The sequence below is a fragment of the Sitophilus oryzae genome, unplaced genomic scaffold (assembly GCF_002938485.1).
Source record: "Sitophilus oryzae breed Bouriz unplaced genomic scaffold, Soryzae_2.0 scaffold_2006_pilon_pilon, whole genome shotgun sequence".
NCBI classification, from domain to species: Eukaryota; Metazoa; Arthropoda; class Insecta; order Coleoptera; family Curculionidae; genus Sitophilus; species Sitophilus oryzae.
In genome coordinates, this window is record NW_022146732.1 from 5,770,836 (window position 1) to 5,785,979 (window position 15,144).

Consider the following 15,144-nt stretch of genomic DNA (forward strand, 5'->3'; position numbering starts at 1 on the left):
TAGAATAAGACATAAATCAAGATTGATTGATATATTCAATTATTCTCGGTCACTTCCTGTTTCATAAAAAAGTAGCAAGTAATGTAAAAACCGCATCTTTGCATCTCTACTCGTAAACGAGACTAAAATGGGACACCCTGTGTGTGTAAAACACACTAAAATGGGACACCCTGTTTCACATCTTAAATAAGTGCAAATATTTTTAGGGCTGGTTGATCTCGACAAAAGAAACATATTTTCTCTTTACCGTTTTTCAAATAAGTCCTAAATAACCGAATTATTTTACTTTGAAAATTTGCAAAAAAATTGCTTAAAATTTGAGAACCACTGGATCTTTTTTGGGGTTTCTTTCTTGTAAATTTAATCTATTACCTATGTTGCAATAAAATTTATAAATTATGTTTTTTAACTAAAAAATTTCAAATTTTGCAAAAATTTTTTTCGCAAAAGTAACCTCATAATCGTGTTTCTAAGGTCGAAATATACTATCCCTAAAAACATTTGCACTTATTTAAGACTCACCCAGTATAATTTATTAATCCATAAATGTATGTCAATTTTGTGTTCTGTATCTTTATTTTACTTTTTATTTCTTTGTTATTTCTTACATTCAGTTAAATCTTTACACTACTGTACATCTAAACAATTTCCAGCAAACTGTTAGATGTTCAACATGCAAAAAGTTCTAAGTAGAATATTTGTTAGTCAAATTGTCCGCATGTTTAAAATATTTTTCGCTGACATTTATACGGGCTAAAACAGTGCTCTGATGGCAACAATGACCGTGACAAAATTACCCATTTATTTTCGCTCTTGATTACAGATGTCGTTGCTGACTGCGAGAGCGTCTGCATTCCATTTTCTGGAGAAAATCTGATTTTTCACGCGCTTCTGAAATATGATTTTAGTTATTTCGGTTATGGCAGCGTTTATAATAGAAATTTCGGACGACAGCTAGAATAATAACGTTAAAATATGTCTTGGTGATAGCTTCAAGTTTGTGTTTTTAGTATTTGTAATTAACGTAGTGTAAGTATAAAGTATCAGAGTACGGGGGTCACATAATTTATTAATGTATGATTAACATTTCATATTATTATAAATATTATTAAAATTTTTCTTTGATCTACATGTAATATTATAAAAGATTTAAAATAAATGACAGCCCTTCTACTGATTTACCCCAAAAATATATTATATTACATAAAGATTGTATTGCTTCATTTAATAAAACAAGAAGACCAAATACCATAAATCTTCTTCAAATTAAAGCTAAGATCCTCTTCAAACATTACTAGTAAGGAAAATCCGTGTCAGACGATGATAGATTTCGGTAATACAACACTTTTTTTTGAGAAATGTCTGTAAATAAATCAACCCTTAGGCTAAAACACCCCTTCTATCTGTTGTTTTCCGATTATAGTGCTTAATATAAAAACCCAAACATTTCTCTTAAGAAATGAGGCTTGTATTTCATTGTTTTGATAAGTTTGATTTATTTTTAATTATCCTTGTTTGTTTATGTGCCTGCTTCTGCGTAGGGGTTGATTTTTAAGAATACAAGTATCAGGTGTCATTTAGTATGCCAAAATAAACCCTTTTAGTTCGACTGTATTAACAAATAAAACATTCAATTTAAAGCGACCTGGATCTTTTATAGTTTTTTTTTTGTTGTAAATTTAATCTACTACCTATGTTGCCATATTATGAAAATATGTTAACTAAAAATGAAAAAAAAATCTCCAAAATTTTTCAAGAAACTCCAAATTTTCAACTATTTTTTCGCGAAAAAACCTCAGACGTGTTTCTGGGGTCGAAATATACTACCTCTAAAAATATTTGCAGTTATGTATGTGTGACTGTACACCCTGTATAGGCAGTTATTCTAAATAAACAAGAAATATTAAAGATTTGTTTGAAATAGCTTGAATGCTTTTGTTATTATTTTTAAAACGCTTCTATTGTATCTATAGATATTGATTTATGAATACCGAGTGTTTTACAAAATGAGTCACTGTTATCCTATAACTTTTTTATTTTTTTTAGATAAAAAAAAACGAGATTTGGTACGTTTGTATAAGACATAAATCAGGAATGATTGACGTATTTAATTGTTTTCGGACACTACTTGTTTCACCGGAAATGACTACTTTTGATTTTTAAATGGCACCCTTGATATTTTTTATACTTTTTTAGATAGAAAATGACACTTTGAATAGAATAACATATCATATGTCAACATTTGACATTTTCGCTTAAAACCAAATTATTGTATTTTAAAGTTCAATCTAGAGCGCCATGGCTATGTTAAACACACTAATTTTAAATCAAGGAGCCTTAGAAAAATAGATTTGATCGTTTAATGTTTTTAGTGTCTTGTCCTGGGCCGGTTAAAAGATGCCCAAATTGTATTTTTAAACATACCCAATTTTTTCAAATGGAAAGAGGGTGGCTTATTAGCATATTTGGAAAAAGTATTTTTCACGAATACTTTACGAATAATTTGGTTCCACACGCTTGGTATTTTCAGTGAAATTGTCGTTATGAATCGCCATGTTGCAATTTCAAATAAACCATATTCGAAAATGTCAAAAGTTGACAGATGATACGTCATCCTATTCAGAGTGTCATTTTCTGTCGAATAAAGTAACAAAGTACCCAGGGCCATAACTAACATAACCATAGCTAACATACCAAATCTCGTTTTGTTATCTCAAAAAATAAAAAACGAGTGTAGTCAGACAGTTAGTTTTAAGAAACTTTTGAAAAAATCGTCACAAGCCGAAACATATGTAGAGTTAAAGATACTCTTAATAAATTTGATAAATCTAAAAGCATATTTTATTAAAATACTAATATTTCACAAAGAACCAATCACAAACTTAGTACCATATATTCTTTAATGATAATAAATATAATCATTTTAAAGAATTTAAAATATAATAGTATTTTCAACAGAAAAAGCCCTTTCAAAGCCGTATTTCGCTCGATTATCCTAAACTAAATGCGCATCCATCTAAATTGATAATCTCTTTGTCGATGGCGGAAAACTTTGCGACGTCAGACTTCGCCAGATCGAAAAATGAGAATACGATAGTTTGGCGGAGCGGCAAACTTCGTAATTGTTGACGTCAGTAACGGCAGTGGTGCGAGTTTCCCACAAACTTTCGCCGATTCTACATCGCGATGAAATTTGTCAGATGCTTACATACTATTTTCTTTTTATTTTAATGTAGTTCGACAGATTTTTTTCTTTTTTTAACGCACTGATCAAAAATACACATAAAAAATACCTATATTTTAAAGTTTTTTCCATAGCAACTGTTAAAATTCCCTTATATCTATCAAAAATAGTAGATAAAATAGTACTTTAACGCAAGGGTATATTAAATGCAAAAAAGCAGTGCAAAGAAATTTCACGACATTTTCTGGGCTTAAAATTTTTGACTTTTTCGGTTTGTAACCGCTACATGACTGCTTCAAGAAAGCTATGAGCTTGCTATATCTACAAAGTTTAGATATTACTATATACTACTACGGAAATTTAAACGGTATAGCTTATCCTTAACTTTGAAATATCAATGTTTTCATTGACCAGTATTGTACTTTTTAGCATTGTACGAGCATAAACTGGACGGCTGCATTTTCTTTTATTTTTCAGAAAAATATGCTAAAAGTATGTTTTCACTAGATCTTTCTCCTTCCACGTTTTTTAATTGCTACCATTTTTGAAAATTTTTGTATTCCTTTTCATAAGTTATTCGGGATTTAAATGGAAGTAGTTTGGATATGGCGTTTGTCGCCTCAGCCTGAATATCTGTTGGTAATTTACTTATTTCGTTTTGAGCCATTTCTAGCTCCAATTCAATCAGCAATCGACACGAGAGAGAATTAAAAAATATTGACTCAAAACTGACAACTAAACAGACAGCTTTATTTATTTGTCAAATTACATAGAAACCAACGCCAACCCAGCACAATATTTTTTCTACTCGTAATAAAATCCTTGAAATAATAATTTCTGAATATTTTTTAAAACGTAACTCGCTATGGAAAAAATATTGTTTTATACACAACGATAAAATTGCATTATCATCTCCCGAAATTAATTCACTCGCGATTTCATCGCTCGTGAATTAATCTTTTCGATCGCCGGTAAAATACCATTTTATCGTCTTATATAAAAAATAACTATTGTTCTATTGGGCCGATTTTGATGATTTTCTAAATTAAAAATGAAAGTTTCCATTTGTCAATTATACGAGGGAAAACAAAATGTTGAATTTTTGGTGAAAGTTTGAAACACCCTGTAGAATATGTCAAGACAGCAAGGAATTTAAAAATAATGTTATCATCTAGGTATATCTTTTCTCGATAGTTTGCTTTGGTTTGGTTTGATCTCAATAGCTTCATTTTTATTGGAGATATTCGCTTTTATAGAAGACACTAGAAGTTATGACGTGAGTTTCGTACCAAAATATATTTAAAAATTAAATTTATATGTTTTTTTCATGATTTTTTTTTTCGATATTTTAATGGTTGTCCTATTATTAGGGACATAGGCAAATCCAACAAATCAGAGATCATAAAATTCGGTCCAGCTGTTCTTGAGTTAAAAATTGTATAAGTAACCCAACTTTGTGTTATATGGATATGATTCAGAAACAAAGTGAATAATTCAGATTCAAACTACTGTCTTGCAATTACGACATGGGCCTTGTAAACCGAAAATAGACCAAAAACGGCCTACGCAGGAAATTACTCTAATAAACCGTTTGAATTGCAAATTGTCAGGAATTTGCCAGAACACACTGACGTAACGTAGTTTCCCAATAGAAAATTACACGATATATGTGAAGGGGATAAGCTGATTTACATAGTTAAATTTAAACTTAAATTTAGCTATGAAAATTATAGAATGACCTTAGCTAGTGTCTGATTTCTTATGTTTATAAATAAAAAGAATACGTCGGTTGTAGTTGTAAAAAACTGAAATAGGTAAACTATACATTCAGTATATTATTTCTATAGCTGTTTTATAAAGTGATAATAAAAATTTAGCAGTAATTTTATTGTATTAAAAATATTATTAAAGTACCAAGAAAATCTATTTTTCAAAACGATGTAAACTAAAATTTAAGAAAATACCCATCTTTAGTAGTATTCATGTATCAAAACTTAAGCAATAAAAATTTATAATCAATCTTGTATTATAAAAGCAATTAGTTTTAAAAGATATAAAGGGTTTTAGTACAGTATAAAATTTTAACAGAGAGCAATACAGAAGAAGACTATTTTTCAAGAGGATGTAAAGCTAGATTTAAGAAAGGAGATTCCTCTTATTAAATGGACTCGATCGATACCCAATTGACCTTTCCCCACAGCGATCGTAAACTAATTCATTCTCAAACGCTATGCAATCTTCTCTTGCAAAGGGCGACGCTCGATAAACCATCCATTCCGTCGGTTCGATCCAACTAATATCTTTCTACTAAATGTGGTGTGTTATTGCGCTACAACTAGAACAACAATGCTCCCTGTTCCTATTATACGTTACATATGTTTAATTGGTCTAAATTATAGGGGTAGGTTTCGGTAACTGTTATACCCAAATTTTGGTTAAATGTAAATAATTGTTTTACATGTGGATATATGGTGTAAAGATGCGGTAATCATGTTTTATTGAATTATGACATAAAGTGTTTCTTAATGAAATACTAACAGGGGGTGATTCCTTGTTCAAAATAAAGGGTAGTTTGCTTCATAAACATTGGGTCAAAAGTCAACCATTAGGAAGATATCGCGGTATAAAAATGGCGGAAAAATAATGTTTTTATTTTTTATCTTGAAAACGAAAAGAGATTGACTAATGAAATTTTATGGAAGCATTACTGTTATGAAAACACACTTTCTGGTAATTTTCTCACTTTTTTAAAATGAGTGGAAGGGGTTGAAATAACCTACCCCTATCATTCTTGTTAACGAAATTTAAAGAAAAATCTTGTCATCATATTAAAAAATAAAATGTAGCATTACATGTCAGGACAAAAAACATTTTTAGATAAATAATCTAATGGTAATAACGATAATAATAATCTAGATAATAACGTATTGCAGTGGAGTAATGTCAAATAAAATAATATTAAAAACATCCTAAACAGCGGCCTAGCAACTAGATTTTTTTCAAAAAAAATGAAAAAAGCGACTAGATTTTTTCCTAAAAAAATTACAGCAGCTCACTAGATCCTTTCTCTAAAAATGTTTTTTGTCCTGACATGGTAATGCTTAACATTTTATTTTTTAATTTCAAATCGGTGAGTTTTATCAACAAAACACAAGAGATAAAAAAGTCTCTAAACAAACTAAGCTATCCAAATTAATTTTGCATGCGTTTGATAAGATTTTTCTTTAAATTTCGTTAACAAGAATGATAGGGGTAGGTTATTTCAACCCCTTCCACTCATTTTAAAAAAGTGAGAAAATTACCAGAAAGTGTGTTTTCATAACAGTAATGCTTCCATAAAATTTCATTAGTCTATCGCTTTTCGTTTTCAAGATAAAAAATAAAAACATTATTTTTCCGCCATCTTTGTACCGAGATATTTCCCTAATAGTTGACTTTTGATCCAACGTTTATAAAGCAAACTAGCCTTTATTTTGAACAAGGAATCACCCCCTGAAGTTTTTCGCTTTTGTTTTGAAACACCCTGTATAAGGGAATGATTCTGGAATATGTTATACCGGGTGCGTTTGAAAAGTGGCTCACCCCTATACCTTTTTTATTTTATCAGATAAAAAAACGAGATTTGGTATGTTTTAGTATATGACATAAATTAGGATCTGAAATAATAATATTTTATAATAATTTATCTGAAATAATAAAAAAGTTATAGGGGTGACCGAGGGGTGTCTCACTATTGGAATTACTTGTACATTTTCTTGGCAGTCGCTGGCAGTCATTGGCAGTCTTATGGCAGTCACCTATAATAATATTTTGGCAGTACGTGTACATTTTTTACCCGAGTGAGACACCCCTTGGGGGTGACCCACTTTTGAGACGCACCCGGTATAATAAAGTATTTTTTTCCGAAAAATTTAATAGACGCATTTCTGAGATCGAAATATACCACTCTTAATAATATTTGCACTTATTGAAGATTTACTCTGTATAGTTGATGTAATAAAAATCTTCTTTAAGTATACGAGGTTTGCTTTTGCGCGGTGTTTTCGAAGAAAGTAACCCCGCGTTAAATTAGGGTCTCGTGTACTAACAACATATTGTATATTAAAGCAAGGAACATCCAATATATTTTTTATTATAAAAGCCATTGATTATAACAATATCAGTGACCTTATTACATCAAAAATATTATTAAAAAGCATAACTATTTTTCAAAACGATGTAAACTAAAATTTAAAAAAATCCAAATTAGTTTTAAAAATTTAAAGGAAATTTTAGTGCAGTATAAAATTCTAACAAAGAACAATACTGAAGAAGACTATTTTTTAAGCTAGATTTAAGAAAGAAGATTTCTCTTATTAAATGGACTCGATCCTCCAACCTAAAAACCCTAATTAAAAAAGTAGCTTTCGAAGTTTTAGGTGAACAGAACATGCAGAAAAAAAAATATGAACCAGCTTGGATAACTGACAGCATAAAGGCCTTAATCAATGACAAACAAAAATTCTATCAAAGATGGCTCTCAGACCGAACAGATACTAACTGGAGTCATTACAAGCAAAAAAATAGAGAGGTACGAGCCGCCATTAAGGTAGGAAAAACAGATATTTGGGAAAGAAGGTGTCAGCAAGTGGAAAGTCTAATAGGGGGCGCACGGAGTACTGAGGTATGGAGAACAATCCGACAAATGAAAACCAATCAAATGGACAAGCTCTTGAATAGAATGGATATAGAAAAATGGCGCAACTACTATGCAGAATTACTGACAGAAAACCGACCAGAATTTCAAGCAGTAGAAGATGAGATCAACCTTGCAGGCACTTTAATGATAAGCGAAAGAGAAGTCCATCAAGATCTCAATCGAATGAAAAATGGGCGGTCACCAGGTCCTGGTAATATTGTAGCGGAATTGTTAAAGTGTGGAACCCAAAGACTGCGCTGGCGTCTGGCAGATCTATTTAACCAGTGCTGCCTGCAAAGTAAACTACCCCGAGAATGGCGAGTGGCTCACATAATGTCCATCTTTAAAAAGGGAAATCGTAACGACCCCACTTGTTATAGAGCATTAACAGTTCGGTCAGCAGACTTTTTGGAAAGGTGCTACAGGGTAGGCTCAGGGACAGTATTGGTGACAAATCTCGGAAGACCAAAGCGGATTCACACCGGGGAAATCTTTCACAGATAACCTTTTTGTCCTGCAGCAGGTGATGGAAAAAAAGATAGCAGTAGATCAAGAAGTCCATCTAGCATTTATTGATTTGGAGAAAGCGTACGACTCTATTCCCCGCAGCAAGATATGGGAAGTATTGAATATCTTAGAAGTAGATAGACCTTTGCTTAAGATAATAAAATAGCTATATAAAGAAAATGAATCGTACGTTAAGATAGGACACAGGCTATCTAATCCAATTAACACCACAAAAGGGTTGCGACAAGGATGCAGCTTATCTCCTCTGATCTTCAACGCTTACGTCGAATTAGCCCTTAGGGAATGGAAGACGAAATATCAAGGTATGGGAATACCCATTGGGGACAACACACTATTTACCCTGAGCTTTGCAGACGATCAGGTCGTGATTGCGCAGGACTCATACGATCTAGAGTTCATGACTAAGAGGCTTTATCAAGTATACAACAAATGGGGACTTCAGGTTAGTCTAAAGAAGACCGAATACTTAGCTGTCAATTCCAACACTTGTTTTGAAGTCTTCATTAATGATAACGTCCAGATTCAACAAGTAGACAAATTTAAATACCTGGGTGCTACTATCAACAACGAGGGTTTGGGCAAAGAAGAAATACAAACCCGAATTCAGAAGAGCAAACAAGTTATTGGATGTCTTAACAGCCTCTGGTGGGACCGAAACTTATCTGCAACAATTAAAAAGAGACTTGGAAGAACATTGGTGGAGTCAGTTCTTTGCTATGGTTCAGAGTTGTGGACTCTGAGTGCAGACGCGAAGCGCAAAATCCAAGTTGTTGAAATGGACTACCTTAGAAGAAGCGCAGGTATATCTAGGATGGAAAAAAAGACAAACATCGAGGTCAGGCGTATTATGAATGCATCGGAGGAGACAGTACTGGATCGAATCGAAAAATCCAGCTTAAAATGGTTTGGACATGTTCTGCGTATGCCGGGGAACAGGTGGCCAAAAAGAGTTTTTCAATGGGCTCCCCAGGGCAGAAGAAAGAGAGGTAGACCTAGAAAATCCTGGAACGGAACGGTTACGGAAGCAATGGAAGCTCGTAACCTAGAAGCTGATGACGCTCTAAATCGAGATGTGTGGCGTAGGGTAAGGGGAAGGCAGCAATAGGCTGTAGTTGGAAACGAGTATTAAATACTTAAACCAAATCCCGTTTATATATAAATGGACTCGATCGATACCCAATTGACCTTTCCCCATAGCGATCGTAAACTAATTCAATCTCAAACGCTATGCAATCTTCTCTTGCAAAAGCCGTTGCTCGATAAACCCTCCATCTAGTCGGTTCTATCCAACTAATATCTTTCTATTAAGTGTGTTGTTATTGCGGTAAAACTAGAACAACAATACTCCTTGTTCCTATTAAACGTTACGTATGTTTAATTTGTCTCAATTATAGGGGTGGTTTTCGTAAACCATTATACGTGAATTTCGGTTAAATGTAAATATTTGTTTTACAAGCAGAGATAATATTGTGTAAAGATATGCGTATCATATTTTATTAAATTATGAACTTGTGAAAATGTTTCTTAATGGCATGCTAATATTTATGGGGGTGATTCAAAGCCTTGAGACTGTATGATGAGTTATAACTTAAGAAAGGGAGACACAATACATCTGTAAAGTCGCTGTCATTAACTTTCCTCCCACTCATTCAACATTCTACGTTCTACATCTCCCTATATGGTACATAAATTACATTAGCTAAATACAATATCCCCCAGGTAGCCGACTAACTATGTCTTTTTTCTTTAGAACTTCCTCTTGTTCCAGACTTTGGCCTCTAATTAATGATGAGGTAATTTCCGTTCATTCTCCGTAATTTGTGCAGGAAATGTTCGTGTTCGCCGGCCATTTTCTCTTCGATATTATATTCAATTAAGATCACTTTATTATTCTACATTTTTCACTAATTAGTTTTTGAACAATGCAGTAGAACCGATATTAATTAATGGTTTTTATTAAGTGAAAACTTATTGTTTTGATGCCTTTCTACCCTGAATAACAGAATAACTATCTTTATTATTATTATTATTTACGGAAAGAAAATTATATAGAAAATTAATTTTTAAATAAATATGGTGTGGAACTCTTCCGCAATTGACAGCTCATGTCACGTAATCTTCTAATTTATTTATAAAGCTTCATTCAGAACTTCAAAATTAGTGGTTTCAATTAGCGTAGAAGTTTGTTCCTCTAACATCAATGTAAGCATTGACAACGTCAAAATTAGTGGTAGTAATTTTCAATTAATGGAATGTAGAATGAGTAGAAGAAAGGTTGTCATCACCGCGACCTCAAAGATCTATTTTGTCCCCCTTTCTTGAGTTATAACTCATCTTACATGGGGATCTTCCTGTTGTAAGGGGACAGGGTATTTCCCATCCTTCTCTGACAACAGATGTTTATCCTCCGAGTAGTGACCTCTACTCCCTACGAGGGTATACAACCTTCCACGGACGGGGTTTAGCCCATCGTGCCCTTCACAGTTGAGGAGCTCGTCTCTGGCTGAGGTACCCGTGAAGTGGTGACTGGAGAATCTGTCTCCATTTTCTCCACATCTTTAACTTGGCCTTTCTTACACTTGGTCTTGCTTAATTTGTTGAGCTTCTCTAGACATTCTTTGATCAATTTCGAATTGATGGTTATTGAGTTGATCGCTTTTAATGCTGCTTGATTATCGAATGAAATGACTATTTCATGTTTTTTGTTAAATTGTACGCCTCTTTGGATAGCGTAGATTTCTGCTTGAAAGATGCTGGAGTAAGTACCCATTGGTTCAGAGTATTTAGTTTTCGGCCCAAATACTCCTATCCCTGTCCCTGCTTTGATTTTGGAAACATCAGTATGCCCAGCTTGTAATACCTCCCTGCTAAATAGTTTTTTAACAATTTTGAGACTCAAAGTAAAACATTCTAAAATTTTAAAATATTCAAATAATTAATTAAATATTCTGTGAAGTTTGCCGTTTTCCAGATATTTTAAAACCAAGCGTTAACAACAAAAATTTGCAATTTTCCTGCACATGAACCCTGTCATTTTAAAAATGATTAAATATTAAAAAAATGCCCAGTAATTCAATTATAAAGTTCGCTATACCTTTGCCAATTAACAACAGAAAAAAATATTGTAATAATGTATTAATATTGAATTCTATAGAACGCCAAACAATTGAAATGTATAAACAATGATAACATGCTAGTTTTTGTGGCCAAAATTGAATTTTATACAACTTTGCGATTCTGCCAAATTTTGTAAATCTCGATATCTCAGCGTGTGTAGAAAAATTTCAACATTCAGTTATTGTTTGATTGTTGGTTGTTCAATAGAACTCGACAAATGTATTTAAACCATTTATTGTTTTATTTATAAATAAGCGTATAACACAATAGGATATGGAACGTATGATCAAAATATGATTTAATAAAACCGATGACGTTTGAATACGTCAGTCAGTCCTAATTTTTGTCCTTACCAAATCTCATTTCATTATCTGGAAAAATAAAAAAGTAATAGGGATACACCCGGTATATTCTAACAAAAATTAAATAGAAATTATTGATGGTTCGATTTTAGACAAAAAAAATAATCTAGGATTTTCTATTTGATCTCAAATCGATTGAAAATCTATCAACTTTGGGACCGATAGTTTCCAAATAAAAGGTCAGGAAAAAGTGCCAAAGGGAAAGTTAATTATCGGGTTTTTCTGCTGGGTTAGCGTTTATTTTGGGAACTAACTGTTCGGGACTGTCGTAACATTGACTACTACGACTGTAGAACAAACGATCTGGAGCAAATATTGACGCTGAACGCATTTGATTGGTTGCTAGCTGTAGTTTCGGCTAACACGACATTTTGCAAAATTAATGACGTGTTTGCCAGGCTGCAATTTACCAGAATATTGACCAGAAGTTAAACAGGAAACTGAGTATGTTAAATTTGCCGAGTCTCTTAAAATTAAATACAGGGTGTTTTTTAAAAGTGCCTCACCCCTATAACTTTTTTACTCTTTCAGATAAAAAAATGACATTTGGTGTGTTAGTATATGACAATTATCTGAGAGTCTACAATGGCCTTTAAATCAGGATTGATCGTCATTTTCAATTTCCTTCTTGACGATTAACGTTTTCTCTCTTCTAAAGACAATCCAAATATAACATAGCTTAACTATTTTAAGGTTAATCTATGCATAAAACTGCATTTTCGGCAACCTCCGATAGTCGTTTGCCTAATTTTACGATCAGAATATTTCGGCTCTTGTATATTTTATAGTTAGGTGGTATAAAGGGAACTAAGCTAAAATTTTACAGCCCCAGGACATTCCCAGGGTTTTGATCTCGGTATATGTTCCTGTCATAAAGCCCGGGGTTTTTGCCCTTCAAATATTCACGGTTATGACGTTAATTAACCTGGCGTTGTTTCATTATAATTTTGGCACATTTCGTCGGCATTTAATAAATAATTTGATTGATCAATTTAATGAATCTTTAATTTTCATGCTTTATTAATTGAATTTTTTTTTAATTTGAAATAACATTTTTTACATTCACTCACTGTGTTTTAGAAAAAGGCATACTCTACTGTAAATTAGTTTGTGACTCTACCTAAATTATTATTTTTTTTAAAGATTGTGTTTTTGGGTTTATGGTCCGTAACAAAAATGTTTTTAAGTCAAACACAAACAGGGTGACAATTTGAAAACGAACAGTATTTAATATTGCCTCTACCGATGATAGTATGAAAATTTGGCGAGAAACACGTCAATTTACATATCAAGGGGGACAATTTTTGAGGCATTTGGTGTCGTGTTACTTTCAACCCCTTGACCCTCAGGGCACCTACCCCTAGAATTTTAAAGAGCAACGCCTATTTCTTTTACCATTTTTGTGTTTCTTACAGAATTCTACATAAACTGCATTATTTTTTTGAGAATTTTATACAGGGTAAAACTTAAATAAGTGCAAATATTTAAGATAATTAATCTCTCTAAGAGTTTTTTTTCGCGAAAAAGCAATTTTGAAAATTTGAAATTTTTTGAAAAAAATTTTGTAAATTTTTTTAGTAAAAAATATAATTTGTTGATAATATGGTAACATAGGTAATAGATTAACTTTACAAGAAATAAACTCCCGAAAAGGTCCAGTGATTCTCAAAAAAATGACACCGTTTGAAATTGTTTAAAAAATTATTTGTGGTGTTTGAAAAAAATAGCATCGGAATAAAAATGACTTTTTGTGCCACAAAAGGTGTCATTTTTACTCCTAATAAAACAATATACTATTTTTGGAAATTTTCAAAGTAAAATAACTCGGTTATTTTGGATTTATTTGAAAAGCGGTAAAGAGAAAATATGTTTCTTTTATCGAGATCTACCAGTCCTAAAAATATTTGCACTTATTTAAGACTCACCCTGTATAGAGGAAACAATGTCCTGTTAAAAACCCCGTGACAATCCAAAGATTATTCTTACTTAAATCGAGGAAAATCTTTGAATTTTCTTCCTAATTTAAAATAATAATGACAGACTACATAAAGTAAGAATTAATACACTATTTTCTGTTCTTATATTGTAGTAAATAGTGTCGAAACTAATTATTTGGAGCGTACAAATCAATATCTCACATAACTCCCTTCAGGCTCTAATAACGCAGATGAAATAATGACACATCTATAAGATAATTTCGCAAGAAATTCTGCGCAAGCAGTTCGCTGATTTACTATAATGTTCTCGATACACAAAGGATGCGAAGTTGGCAATAAATGAGAACTATGTAGTTGTAGTTGCAGCAGGAAGCGTCAGGGGAATCGTAATAGCGCCACGAACGGAATATTGTGCCCCAGCGACCACGGCTGCTGTTTAGTCTTAAGCGATCCAGATCTCTGGAGATCTTCTTTTTAATAAAAGCCAGGAAACTGATTTTGCAGCGTTCAGAATATGTTGCTATTCTTGTACAGCACAAGTCGACGAAAAAGTTCATTGTTTTATTTGTTTTTAGAATTAGAAAAAATGTTAAATAGAAAAGTTTTAACAACGGTTAAAATACACAACTTAAAAAATAAGTAAATAATTTTAAATTAACGCCTCTTTTTTGCTTAATATCTGAATTGTGTTTAGTTTGTTTATCCGGAATTCGACCATGCTCCTGCTATATCTTTGTCAATGACATACTACTACTGCCATTACTCGCTGACGAGTATTTTACTTTTCATGTGACTGAAAAGCCCGATACGTGATGTTATCTCTGTTACGCACTCCGGATATTCAAAAATCTTATTACTTTGTTGCCTCTTTGCTTTTTGGTCTCGTTGTTAACTGAGTTTACAATTCTTCTCCATTGCGTTCTATTCTGCGCTGCTTCCCCCCACTGATTCTGCACGCTTATTCCCTTTAAGTTTTCATGGAAAATATTCTTGTACCTTTAGAGTTATCCACCGGTTTCCTCTTACCGTCTGCAAGTTCACCTTAAAAAGGATATTTCGGTAGGTGGTTTTCTTGCATCCCACGTACGTGACCAGCCTATCTTAAACGGGATTTAGTAATCATGACTTCAGCCCTCTCACAGTTAGCCTATTAAAGGAACGATTCATTTGAGACATGGTGGTACCATTTGATTCTTAGCAGTTGTCTAAGGTGTCGCTGTTGCAACTTGTTTAATGCGTTCATATGCCGGCGGTACGGCATCAAGTTTTGCTTCCATATAACATGGTGGGGATTATTATTGGTCGGTACACTGCACGTTTCATTTTTATGCTCAAGTT

The 15,144-nt window shown here is 32.7% G+C and overlaps 1 protein-coding gene across 4 annotated transcripts in view; it reads right to left on the reverse strand.

Moving 5' to 3' along the window:
• Window positions 1–15,144, reverse strand: part of LOC115883928 (eye-specific diacylglycerol kinase) — a 317,841-nt gene that overhangs the window by 136,255 nt on the left and 166,442 nt on the right. The gene's annotated exons all lie outside the window — the stretch shown is intronic.